General features: G+C 41.4%; 1 protein-coding gene across 5 annotated transcripts in view; it reads left to right on the plus strand.

The window, feature by feature from the left end:
* Positions 1-12,983, plus strand: part of LOC139368612 (protein kinase C and casein kinase substrate in neurons protein 1-like) — a 61,544-nt gene that overhangs the window by 27,149 nt on the left and 21,412 nt on the right. Inside the window, exon 1 of one of the 5 annotated variants that reach the window (XM_071107689.1) lies at positions 547-725. The exons of 3 other annotated variants lie outside the window; for them this stretch is intronic. The gene's annotated coding sequence lies outside the window, so the exon portion shown is untranslated. Of the gene's footprint in view, positions 1-546; positions 726-1,516; positions 1,551-12,983 lie in introns of those variants that run through there. One more of the 5 variants, XM_071107691.1, reaches the window with a different exon arrangement.

The following is a 12,983-nucleotide window of genomic DNA, read 5'->3' on the forward strand; positions in this document are numbered from 1 at the left end:
GAGGTAATTACAAACACCAGTCAAAATCTGAAGTAACAAATAAAATCTATTTTATGGGTCACAGACACATATTTAGCAGATATTATTATGGGTGCAAGGAAATGCTACTAGATTTCTTATGAAAAATTACATAAAATCCTTGAAAGATGCCAAAATGCTGGTAGTTTACTGGTAAACTTCTAAAGTTTCCAGTAATATACCCTCCCGTTGCAACCCTAGACTTGTGTGTGGCTTTTTTGCATGTACACACAATCACACACACAGAACACAGCCCTGGCACGTGCCTGGCACGTTTATCTAGCTAGTCTATCAATACATAATCACTCCCTGCTAGGTAGTGTAATCTCAGACTTCTTCTCTCTTTCTATCTTTGCAATGCATGTATATTCTATTGCTCCTCCTATCTTCTCCTATCCTCTTCTTTACCCCCCCTCCCCTTCTAAGCCATTCAGCTGGAACGTTGCAGGATTATCTCTCCACCATTGAGAAACACTGGCTTGTTCACATTGGGTCTGGTTAAGACGGCCCAAAACAAAGAAATTCAACAGAGGCCTCTGTTCTCTCTGTTGATGAATGCATCAACAGAAGCCAGATCTGGACTACAAAATAATACTTGAATAATAGTTGAAGAGGGAGTAGCCCCGTGCATGGTTCCCACAAGGGCTTGTGGATATACTTTTCTGTTTGATAGTGTCCTTCAATCTGTTTTCATGGGTGCAATTAGGGTAAGCGAAAACAATGAATATTGTTGCTAATTTGTGAGCCATAATGGCTTTGCCTTTTGCCATAGTTTATTTCCTTGTTGCTGTACTGTTAGACAGATGGCAGAATATGTATTGTACAGTGCAATATCCTGCAAGCTTTGTCTTCAAGAGAAGTCTTTGATTCATTTATTGCCCACGGCTTGGATCAAAACTTGAATATAACATTTGGCTGTATGTTACTTATTCAAGTCATTTGAATTGCCTTCAGTTTGCTAAATGGTCTGTCCTCTTGCATTTAAGTGTAGTTATTGAGGGAGACTGTGTTCTGGTAGTTTTTTTATATGGACACCTAGTTTATAGTAGACCTGGTTTGATATAGGCTTATGGTTTGAAAGATTTGGGAGGGTTTCTCTGAGATACTGATGGTAAATTACTTACATCAGCTTACGGAATCAGTTCAGGTACAATAAGTCAAAAGAACCTTCTGAGTCTTGCTTTAAAAAATAAGTAGAATGGGTATCTGTTTGGATTGGCACAATTGCCGACCTTGAAGCCACACGTAACACGAACACTATGTGCAATATATTGAAGCCTTGATATAGATATTTTCATGTTTAGATATGACACCTGTCATACTGAGCATCAATTGATGAATCAATCAATTATTCTCTCTTCCTCTCTTTTTCTCGTCTCCTTCTCACCATCCATTGTGAAGGAAGGCAACTTACTGGCGGAATTTACCCAAATAACTAAGCAGCATATCTCCTGACCCCCCTCACACTTCCCCTCATGTGATGATTACTTTTTTTTTGTGGCACTCTACAATCCTGAGTACCAGAGGAGGAGGTATTGTAAATAAGAATGTGTTCTTAACTAACTTGCATAGTTAAATAAAGGTTCAATAAAAATAATATATAATAATTCTCATTCTGTAGTGTAGCCTAGTGACCATCTGAACCTGAGGACCTTTGGGTCCACATTATCCTTTAGTATCAACAAACATTGTGCCCAATCTATCAATGTACCCTTGACACTATAATAGTTTGAGTGGTTACAATGCATAAAAAGACTGTGACCTTCCATGTAGCTTTTCTCACAAGAGAATTTTGAAATGTTATGAGTTCTGTTTTTCCCTTGTTATTTCACATTCATGGTAATGCTGCTGAAGGTTAGGTGTGATTTAGTTAGTTTTTCAATGTCACAAGTGTGTGTACATGTATATATCTTAATGTTGATAATCTAAGATACAAACTTGACACTAAAGCAAAGGTTTTATACAGTTTTTTCAAAGAGTATACAGTTACAGTTGAAGTCGGAAGTTTACATACACCTTAGCCAAATACATTTAAACTCAGTTTTTCACAATTCCTGACATTTAATCCTAGTAAAAATTCCCTGTTAGGATCACCACTTTATTTTAAGAATGTGAAATGTCAGAATAATAGCAGAGAGAATGATTTATTTCAGCTTTTATTTCTGTCATCACATTCCCAGTGGGTCAGAAGTTCACATACAATTAGTATTTGGTAGCATTACCTTTAAATTGTTTATCTTGGGTCAAACGTTTCGGGTAGCCTTCCACAAGCTACCCACAATACGTTGGGTGAATTTTGGCCCATTCCTCCTGACAGAGCTGGTGTAACTGAGTCCGCTTTGTAGGCCTCCTTGCTCCCACACGCTTTTTCAGTTCTGCCCACAAATGTTCTATGGGATTGATGTCAGGGCTTTGTGATGGCCACTCCAAAATCTTGACTTTGTTGTCCTTACGCCATTTTGCCACAATTCTGGAAGTATGGTTGGGGTCATTGTTCATTTGGAAGACCCATTTGCGAAAAAAAAAAAATGATGTCTTGACATGTTGCTTCAATATATCCTCATAAATTTCCATCCTCACCGTGCCATCTATTTTGTGAAGTACACCAGTCCCTCCTGCAGAAAAGCACCCCCACAAAATGATGCTGCCAACCCCGTGCTTCACAGTTGGGATGGTGTTATTCGGCTTGCAAGCCTCCCCCTTTTTCCTCCAAACATAACGATAGTTGTTATGGCCAAACAGTTCTATTTTTGTTTCATCAGACCAGATGACATTTCTCCAAAAAGTAGGATATTTGTCCCCATGTGCAGTTGCAAACCGTAGTCTGGCTTTTTTATGGCGGTTTTGGAGCAGTGGCTTCTTCCTTGCTGAGCGGCCTTTCTGATTATATCGATATAGTACTCGTTTTACTGTGGGTATATAGATACTTTTGTACCTGTTTCCTCCAGCATCTTCACAAGGTTCTTTGCTGTTGTTCTGGGATTGATTTGCACTTTTCTCACCAAAGTACGTTCATCTCTAGGAGACAGAACGCGTCTCCTTCCCGAGCGGTATGACGACTGCGTGGTCCCATGGTGTTTATACTTGCGTACTATTGTTTGTACAGATGAACGTGGTACCTTCAGGCGTTTGGAAATTGCTCCCATGGTTGAACCAGACTTGTGGAGGTCTACAATGTTTTTTCTGAGGTCTTGGCTGATTTCTTTAGATTTTCCCATGATGTCAAGCAAAGAGGCACTGAGTTTGAAGGTAAGGCCTTGAAATACATCCACAGGTACACCTCTAATTGACTCAAATTATGTCAATTAGCCTATCAGAAGCTTCTAAAGCCATGCCATAATTTTCTGGAATTTTCCAAGCTGTTTAAAGGCACTGTCAACTTAGTGTATGTAAACTTCTGACCCTCTGGAATTGTGATACAGTGAATTATAAGTTAAATAATCTGTCTGTAAACAATTGTTGAAAGAATTACTTGTGTTATGCACAAAGCAGATGTCCTAACCGACTTGCCAAAACTATAGTTTGTTAACAAGAAATTTGTGGAGTGGTTGAAAAACAAGTTTTAATGATTACAACCTAAGTGTATGTAAACTTCCGACTTCAACTGTATGTTTAGATGTGGTTTGTGTTTATCCAATATAATTTATTGTATGGATGACTGTAAAATGGAGCATGTTTTACACAACATTTCACATTCACCCAAATGAATGAATGTTTAAAACATATTAGAAACTGGGTGGTTCGATCCCTGAATGCCGTTTGGCTGACCACGGGTATTACAAAACATGTATTTTTACTGCTTTTATTCCATTAAAGACCAGTTTATAATAGCAATAAGGCACCTCGGGTGTTTGTGATATATGGCCAATATACCATACCATGGCTAAGGGCTGATGCGTTGTGTCGTGCGTAAAAGGACAGCCCTTAGCCGTGGTATATTGGCCATATATCACACCTCCTCATGCCTTATTGCTCAAATCTATCTTTATTCACATTTAGAAACTGCTTCACTATAGTATAATAACCATATTATAGTGGTGTGTAGTGTAGAGCCATATGGGTTTCTTCATGAGCTCAGCTTTTCAAATCAAATCACATTTTATTGGTCACATACACATGGTTAACAGATGTTAATGCGAGTGTAGCGAAATGCTTGTGCTTCTAGTTCCGACAGTGCAGTAATATCTAACAAGTAATCTTAACAATTTCCCAACAACTACCTAATACACACAAATCTAAAGGGGATGATTGAGAATATGTACATATAACTATATAACTATACTATACATATAACATATATGAAGGAGTGATGGTCGAGCGGCATAGGCAAGATGCAATAGATGGTATAAAATACAGTGGCATAGGCAAGGTGCAACAAAATACGTATATACATACATATGATATGAGTAATGTAAGATATGTAAACATTATTTAAAGTGGCATTATTTAAAGTGACATTGTTTAAAGTGACTAGTGATCAATTTATTAAAGTGGCCAGTGATTGGGTCTCAATGTAGGCAGCAGCTTATCTGAGTTAGTGATTGCTGTTTAGCAGTCTGATGGCCTTGAGATAGAAGCTGTTTTTCAGTTACCTCGGTGGCAGCTTTGATGCACCTATACTGACCTCGCCTTCTGGATGGTAGCGGTGTGAACAGGCAGTGGCTCAGGTGGTTGTTGTCCTTGATGATCTCTTTGGCCTTCCTGTTACATCGGGTGGTGTAGGTGTCCTGGAGGGCAGGTAGTTTGCCCCCAGTGATGCGTTGTGCAGACCGCACCACCCTCTGGAGAACCTTACGGTTGTGGGAGGAGCAGTTGCCGTACCAAGCTGTGATACAGCCCGACAGGGTGCTCTCGATTGTGCATCTGTAAAAGTTTGTCAGGCTTTTGGGTGACAAGCCAAATTTCTTCAGCCTCCTGAGGTTCAGCCTCCTGTTGCACCTTCCTGATGCTCCTTCTTCACCACAATGTCTGTGTGGGTGTACCATTTCAATTTGTCTGTGATGTGTACGCCGAGGAACTTAAAACTTTCCACCTTCTCCACTGCTGTCCCTTCGATGTGGATAGTGGGGTGCTCCCTCTGCTGTTTCCTGAAGTCCACGATCATCTCCTTTGTTTTGTTGACGTTAACTGAGAGGTTGTTTTCCTGACACCACACTCCCGAGTTTCCTCACCTCCTCCCTGTAGGCTGTCTCATCGTTGTTGGTAATCAAGCCCACTACTGTTGTGTCGTCTGCAAACTTGATGATTGAGTTGGAGGCGTGCATGGCCACGCAGTCGTGGGGAAACAGGGAGTACAGGAGGGGGCTGAGCATGCACCCTTGTGGGGCCCAAGTGTTGAGGATCAGCGGAGTGGAGGTGATGTTTCCTACCTTCACCACCTGTGGGTGGCCCATCAGGAAGTCCAGGACCCAATTGCACAGGGCGGGGTTGAGACCCAGGGCCTCCAGCTTGATGATGAGCTTGGAGGGTACTATGGTGTTGAATGTTGAGCTGTAGTCAATGAACAGCATTCTTACATAGGTATTCCTCTTGTCCAGATGGGATAAGGCAGTGTGATGGCGATTGCATAGTATGTGGACCTGTTGGGGCGGTATGCAAACCGAAGTGGGTCTAGGGTGGCCGTTAAGGTGGAGGTGATATGATCCTTGACTAGTCTCTCAAAGCACTTCATGATGACATAAGTGAGTGCTACAGGGCGGCAGTCATTTAGTTCAGTTATCTTTGCCTTCTTGGGTACAGGAACAATGGTGGCCATCTTGAAGCATGTGGGGACAGCAGACTGCGATAGGGAGCGATTGAAAATGTCTGTAAACACACCAGCCAGCTGGTCTGTGCATGCTCTGAGGACGCAGCTAGGGATGCCGTCTGGGACAGCAGCCTTGTGAGGGTTAACACATTTAAATGTTTTACTCACGTCGGCCACAGAGAAGGAGAGGGGGGCTTAGCCGGCTCTGGAGGATCCAGGGATCCATAGGCTAATTGGAGGGCCAGACTGACAGACAGGTAGACGGACCTATGATCTCACTGAAATGAGAATCACACCAATAATAATGGGTGGGTCATAGCTTGTGAGTGATGTCATCTAGAGAACTGGACCAGCAGGTTGAAGTGTGGAATTTCATCTCTTACTTTCTCATCGGCCTATTGACATATTGAAAAATAAGTATTGTGAGTGTTATAGTACAAACAGTGAAGTAGATTCTCACTCTCGTGTTGTCTTGGCTCCGCTGGCTGAAACATTGTCTGTAGAATATCAAACAGATTTAATGCCTTTGCTGAGTCATGACATCTGATTATTATGCCTGATATAGATCTTATTGCCCAAAAGAATTACAGGACAATGACTGACAGTACACAGAGAGACCCTGAGCTCTTTCTTCACCCACGGGTCTCTGTATACCTGCTCTTCAGCACAGCTGTAACCTTTACTCTGGCAAGGTCATTTCTGGAGGCTGAGGGCAAACCATGTGTCCTCGTTATTTCTGCATGAGGAGTTCTCTTTTCACAGAGAATATGAAAAGAACTGGCAATATTATTTCATCGTCAAACAACAGTATTTAAAGGTCTCTCTCATAGTAAATCTGTCAGTGTGAGCCGCAGTGACTGTAAATATTGTGTTTGACAAACTGCACTGCATTACTGTGCGGCGGATTCAGCCATTGCTGTACTGTAACTGCAATATAGCTGCCCTGCCTGTGCTCCTCGGTGCTCCTGCTAGTGTCACGATTCATCACTCAGTACAAAATGTTCCCTGGTTCAGATTGAGATGAGTAGCCCATCATCGAGGCTTCGAGGTTACATACTGCAGAAATGTGTTCAAAGTAAACACACTGTAGAAACACTGTACCTCTCTATTGCATACTTTTTCAAGTAGCAGGCACAGCCACACAAACCACCATTCATTCTTAATGCCAACTGCTCATGATTATTGTGGCGTTGTGACAGATTAAGACTGAAAAGTTTGAGCTGTTATCTATCATGTGCATATAAATTGGCCTCTGAGTTCCACCAGTCCCATCTTTCAGGTGTAAAAGTCAAACTGATCACAGCACTCAACTTATGCAGGGGCAGCAGGTAGCTTAGTGGTTAGAGCGTTGGTCTTGTAACCCAAAGGTTGCAAGACCGAGTCCCTGAGCTGACAAGGTAAAAAATCTGTTCTTCTGCCCCTGAACAAGGTAGTTAACCCACTGTTCCTAGGCTGTCATTGAAAATAAGAGTTTGTTCTTAACTGTAGTTAAATGAAGGTAACAAAATGCTGCTCCCTCTGAAGATTTACTCAACATGATCAGAAGGGGGAATATTCAGAGGTGGAAACTTTCAGTGGGAATTAATGGAAATATATGCACATTAATATTAATACCATTTATATGTAGATGTTTTTTGCATTGGATATATTTACCATATCATGTGGAGACAGAAACATAAACCTTTTACCTTATCATAAGTAGACATCATTGCAAATGATTAAATCCTTCCAATAGAAATAAAAATAACAATTTAGTTACGAATTTAACTTTAATTAATTGAGTTGACTCTTCACATGGGATGATTTCACTGAACAACAAAAGTGAATATTGAATGATCCCCATTGCATCTCCCAAAAATGTTTTCAACATACATCTGTAAAATGATAGTCTAGAAACTAAAGCTTTGGTTGTCTTCCTCTCAGGCTTCCATGTCTTCTCCCTGGACCTCCTCAATATCCACCTCTTGAATATCAGACTCTGAGGCCTCATCTTCACTGTCACCTTCCAACCTTGTTGAGGATGGCTCGTTGTCAGGTTCAAAAAGCCTCAAATTTGCCCGGATGGCCACCAATTTTTCAACCCTTCTATTGGTCAGCCTGTTGCGTGCTTTGGTGTGTGGGTTCCCAAACAAGGACCAGTTGCGCTCTGAGGCGGCTGATGTTGGTGGGATTTGGAGGATGATGGAGGCAACAGGGGAAAGAGCCTCAGATCCACAAAGGCCCTTCCACCAGGTGGATGATGAGATATGTTGGCACGACTGCCATATTGCATCTCCATCCCAAAGCCCTTGCTTGGAAGTGTACATCGCCAGACTGCCAAGAACCTTGTCCTCATCCAGGCCAAGGTAGCAAGACACGGTAGGGATGACACCATAGGCCTTGTTGATCTCTGCACCAGACAGTAAGCTCTTGCCAGTATACTTGGGGTCCAAAATGTACGCTGCGGCGTGTATGGGCTTCAGGCAGAAGTCTTTACGCTTTTTGATGTATTTCAGAACTGCAGTTTCCTCTGATTGGAGCAACAGTGAAGTGGGCAGGGCAGTACGGATTTCTTCTCTTACATCTGCAAGCAGAGTCTGAACATCAGACAGGATGGCATTGTCTCCCTCAATCCGTGCAGTGGCTACTGCTATAGGTTTCAGGAGTTGCAGGCTGCTTACCACTCTCTCACAAAATACATTATCCAGGAGGATCCTCTTGGTGGGACTGTCCATATCGGCAGACTGTGATATGGCCATTTCTTGGAGAGACTCCTTCCCTTCCAGGAGACTGTCAAACATGATGACAACACCACCCCAACAGGTGCTGCTGGGCAGCTTCAATGTGGTGCTCTTATTCTTCTCACTTTGCTTGGTGAGGTAGATTGCTGCTATAACTTGATGACCCTTCAAAATCCTAACCATTTCCTTGGCTCTCTTGTATCCATTGTTTTCAGTGCCATGATGTCCATAAGGAACAGATTCAATGCATGAGCAGCACAGCCAATGGGTGTGATGTGAGAGTAGGACTCCTCCACTTTAGACCAAGCAGCCTTCATGTTCGCAGCATTGTCTGTAACCAGTGCAAATACCTTCTGTGGTCCAAGGCCATTGATGACTGCCTTCAGTTCATCTGCAATGTAGAGACCGGTGTGTCTGTTGTCCCTTGTCTCTGTGCTCTTGTAGAATAGTGGTTGAGGGGTGGAGATGATGTAGTTCATTATTCCTTGCCCACGAACATTCAACCACCCACCAGAGATGATTGCAATGCAGTCTGCTTTCTCTATGATTTGCTTGACCTTCACCTGAACTCTGTTGAACTCTGCATCCAGCAAATGAGTAGATGAAGCATGTCTGGTTGGGGGGGTTGTATGTTGGACGAAGAACATTTCAGAAATCTCTTCCAATACACATTGCTTGTGAGCATCAGAGGTGAACCAGTTTCATACACAGCTCGAGCAAGACATTCATCAGCATTTCTCTGACTACGTTCCTCCATTGAGTCAAAAAAATGTCTGATTCCAGGAGGAACATGAGCTGTTGCTATCGATAAGGTGTCTGATTCATCATTTTCACCTCGAATAGAAGTAGAGGGACTTTTGTTTGTTGTGAGCGCTGGGGGAACTTTATGCACTTGTCCAGATGATTCTGCATTTTTGTTACATTCTTCACAATATGATTTGGCACAGTATTTGCAAATGTACACAGCTTTTCCTTCTACATTAGCTGCAGTGAAATGTTTCCACACATCAGATTGTGCCTGTGGCATTTTCCTGTAAAGATGAGGAAAAAAACTACAAATACAATGCCATGGCATTACAGGTAAATAGTTAAGCACTTAGATTAAACAACTCCTTTGTAAGATACATGTTTTAAAATGAAACATGTATGGAAACAGGTGAATTAACAATCCTCAGTTAGCAGGCTCAAGCAAGCTAAAACCCACATGGTAGCAAAAACTAACTAGCAGAAATGGTTAACAAGTTATAAATGATTTAAACACACTTTGCTGTAGGCTACTATTTACTTGTTAACAAAAAATAATGTATGTCGTATAAAATATATTCACCCCACCCAGTATTGTAATCAAAAGTTACCAGAAAGCATGTAGTCCTTGGCTCAGACAGTGTAGTAGTGTGGGCTCAATATCCTCTCCTTAGTGTGCAAGATCTTGAGAATCAGCTGTACATGTGATGGAAGAATGCACTGTTCATGCGAAGGGTTGCAATTCCGTTGAATTGGGATAGTTTAACCAAAATATGCCACAAGACCTAGAATTGCCTCATGTGTATCCCAGAAAAAAAAGGTTCACTTTTATAAGCAAACATTTTTGATGAATTTAAGCAAATTTACCGGAAAGTTTCCGACCCTTTGCACCCCTAATGGTCAGAGTGTTACTTAGTTCACCGGGTGATTCCATTACAGTACCAGTCAAATGTTTGGACACACCTACTCACTGATTGGCCTACTCAGAGTTTTTCTTTATTTTTACTATTTTCTACATTGAATAATAACAGTGAATACATAACAGCTATGAAATAACACATATGGAATCATGTAGTAACCAAAAAAGTGTTAAACAAATCTAAATATATTTAACATTTTAGATTCTTCAAAGTAGCCACGCTTTGCCTTGATGATTGCCTTTGACAACTTTGCACACTCTTGGCATTCTCTCAACCAGCTTCACCTGGAATGCTTTTCCAACAGTCTTGAAGGAGTTACCACATATGCTGAGCACTTGTTGGCTGCTTTTCCTTTACTCTGTGTTCCAACTCATCCCAAGCTATCTCAATTGGGTTGAGGTCGGGTGATTGTGGAGGCCAGGTCATCTGATGCAGCACTCCATCACTCTCCTTCTCGGTCAAATAGCCCTTACACAGCCTCGAGGTGTGCTGGGTCATTGTCCTTTGGAAAAAACAAATGATAGTCCCACTAAGCGCAAACAAGATGGGATGGCGTATCGAATGCTGTGGTAGTCATGCTAGTTAAGTGGGCCTTGAATTCTAAATAAATCACTGGCCGTGTCAACAGCAAAGCACCATCACACCACCTCCTCCGTGCTTCACGGTGGGATCCACACATGCGGAGATCATCCGTTCACCTACTCTGCATCTCACAAAGACACAGCGGTTGGAACCAAAAATCTCACAGTTGGACTCATCAGACCAAAGGACAGATTTCCACCGGTCTAATGTCCATTGCTCGTGTTTCTTGGCCCAAGCAAGTCTTTTCTTCTTATTGGTGTCCTTTAGTAGTGCTTTTTTGCAGCAATTTGACCATGAAGGCCTGATTCACACATTCTCCTCTGAACAGTTGATGTTGAGATGTGTCTGTTCCTTGAACTCTGTGAAGCATTTATTTGGGCTGCAATTTCTGAGGCTGGTAACTCTAATGAACTTATCCTCTGCAGCAGAGGTAACTCTGGGTCTTCTTTTCCTGTGGCGGTCCTCATGAGAGCCAGTTTCATCATAGAGCTTGATGGTTTTTGAAACTGCACTTGAACAAACGTTCTTGAAATGTTCTGTATTGACTGACCTTCATGTCTTAAAGTAATGATTGACTGTCGTTTCTCTTTGCTTATTTCAGCTGTTCTTGTCATAATATGGACTTGGTATTTTACTAAATATGTCTATCTTCTGTATACCAACCCTACCTTGTCACAACACAACTGATTGGCTCAAAAACATTAAGAAGGAAAGAAATTCTACAAATTAACGCATTCCAGGTGACTACCTCATTTCTATTTCATTTTAAATGTGAATTTTATTTAACACTTTTTTGGGGTTACTACATGATTCCATATGTGTTATTTCATAGTTCTGATGTCTTCGCTGTTATTCTACAATGTCGAAAGTAGTAAAAATAAAGAAAAACTCTTGAATGAGTGTGTCCAAACTTTTGACTGGTACTCTATGCTAGATGGAGAAGTCAGCATAAGGCCAAACAGACATAGGTTATCACCTTTACTCCTAAAAATTCCTTACTAACTTAGTAGGATCGTTCCACGAAATGAGTCACTTTTGCGTCCCTTTGATATTTTAAGTAGAGATGTGGCACCAATATTGGTCTTTAAAAGCATGTTAAATTGATTGAAGTGCCATTTAATATAGACCACAGACACAATTCAACCCTGTTATCCACGGATAGACAGGCGAGAAATGTTTTGGGTTGACCACACCCTGTTGTGGTCAACCCTGTTCGACACTAAATTGGCACTTACTATAGACATATTTTTATTTAACAGTCAGAATGGAAAAACATGTTTTTTATTAAGTTGAACATGTGCTCGTCATAACAGAATGTTAAAACTAGGTTAAATACATTTTAAAAATCAACCAAGTTACACTACCCAAAAGGGACACATTTGTGGAATGACCTAGTAAGTGTCTTACTCTATGATAACTTCAAACCTGAGGTTTTTGCTCCATTTTTTTTATGTTTGAGGAAACATACCATAGCATGTTCTGTTCTAAATCAAGTGTAGGGGCTGTTGTTGGGCTGGTACACATTCTCCCGATTCTGGCTCTAATTCGTTTCCTACCTTGTTTGGGAACCATTTAACATTGTTTAATGTAGTGTATCCCTCCATGTGCTTGCTGTTTTGCGCTGGGTAGTTGTTGTGGAGACTTCCAGGCCTGAAGGAGATGCCACTAAAGAACAGTTCATTGAGACAGTAAAGGAGAGCAAACTGAATTAGGTTTCAATTAGAGCTCAATACAAGAATAAACGCTAACCAGTCTGTGCTATTTTATTCTTCGTGGGGAAGAATCGACCAGCCGTCAAAGGAATAGATAGATACAAATCGTCTCAAATCTTGGAGGAAAGCCAGGAAGCACTATATGTTTTAGAGGGAGGAAGGGTTTACAAATTAATTGGCAGTTTAATCACATTGTTAGAAGGCACCTACAGTTATATAACCTTAGATGTTTATGTGAAATCAATTAAAACAGGACTGCAATTTGTTTATTTTGGTCTCTTTTCTGATCTCTGGGCTGTGTAACTTCATGTAGACTTTTCAGAGGAAGATATAGTGAGTGTGTGTGAGTGGTGTGCGTTCCTGCCAGTCTGTCTGTGTTGGGTCTATGTGTGTGTCCATGTGTGTTAGTACAGTATGCATGTGTGTCTGTGTGCAGTGAGTATGTGTGTAATGTAGCACTCTTCCAGAAGGAACATGTCATGGGACAGGGACAGTTTATGCTGAGCTACTGTACCGTACGATACAGGGTCAGAACTCCATG

The sequence above is a fragment of the Oncorhynchus clarkii genome, chromosome 16 (genome assembly GCF_045791955.1).
Source record: "Oncorhynchus clarkii lewisi isolate Uvic-CL-2024 chromosome 16, UVic_Ocla_1.0, whole genome shotgun sequence".
Classification (NCBI taxonomy): Eukaryota; Metazoa; Chordata; class Actinopteri; order Salmoniformes; family Salmonidae; genus Oncorhynchus; species Oncorhynchus clarkii.